At 47.5% G+C, this 981-nt stretch overlaps 1 long non-coding RNA gene across 1 annotated transcript in view; it reads right to left on the reverse strand.

Moving 5' to 3' along the window:
- Positions 1-553: 553 nt before the first annotated feature.
- The window catches only part of LOC125482454, a 1,741-nt gene continuing 1,313 nt past the window's right edge, over positions 554-981 (reverse strand). The window contains exon 2 of the long non-coding RNA XR_007261647.1: positions 554-831. This is a non-coding gene — a long non-coding RNA (uncharacterized LOC125482454). The remainder of the gene's footprint in view (positions 832-981) is intronic.

A 981-nucleotide genomic window follows, 5' to 3' on the forward strand; every position in this document is an offset into this window, starting at 1 on the left:
TGAAAAGGCTGGGGCTATTTTCCCTGGAGCATCAGAGGGATGACTTTACAGAGATGTATCAAATTATGAGGGGCATGGCTAGGTTGAATAGACAAGGTCTTTTCTTCATGGTGGGGGTGTCCAAAACCAGAGTTTAAAGTGAGAGGGCAAAGATTTAAAAGGGACCTGAGGGGCAGCTTTTTCACACAGAGGGTGGTGCGTGTATGGAATGAGCTGCCAGAGGAAGTGGTGGAGGCTGGTACAATTACAACATTTAAAAGGCAGCTAGACAGGTATATAAATAGGAAAGGATGAGAGAGATATGGGCCAAATGCTGGCAAATGGGAGTAGATTAATGCAGGATATCTGGTCAGCATTTTTTGGGTTGGGCTGAAGGGTCTGTTTGCGTGCTGTATAACTCTGATAGGGCCTGGCAGTTGCTAAACTAGGTTTGTTTCCTCTAGCACAACCTTTTGAGCTCAGTCAGGAGAATACCAAGGAGCACATATCCGACAAAAGTGGAATGGAAATCTGGAACACATACCTCTCAAAGAAAACACAGCAACGCTGGACGGTCAATTGTACAAATCCAAACAGATTTTACTGGGCATGGGTTCCAGGAAGCTAGTGGTAATGTGGGATGAGAGAATCCAAGTGAGCCACGCCTGGCTAAATGACTGGGCTTAAGCTTGTTCCAAATGGTCTGTCCTGGCATTCATTCACCGTGCAAACCTGCTCCCAGGGCGTTCTTTATCTCATCCTTTCACAACATCCTCCCATTTGTTTCTCTGCTGTGTTTATGCAGCATTACCCTCACTTGAATACATCGAGACCAGTCAGCGCTCTCACTCCCTGAGAAAGCAACGACAAAATTATCTCGACCTCCACTTAATGATCACTCTGTGTATCCTGCTACCCACTCCCCCCCATCACTCCGTGTACCCTGCTACCCACTCCCCCCCATCACTGTGTGTACCCCGCTACCCACTCCCCCTCATCACT

This window comes from Rhincodon typus, unplaced genomic scaffold (assembly GCF_021869965.1).
Source record: "Rhincodon typus isolate 14 unplaced genomic scaffold, sRhiTyp1.1 hic_rhity00010575, whole genome shotgun sequence".
NCBI classification, from domain to species: domain Eukaryota; kingdom Metazoa; phylum Chordata; class Chondrichthyes; order Orectolobiformes; family Rhincodontidae; genus Rhincodon; species Rhincodon typus.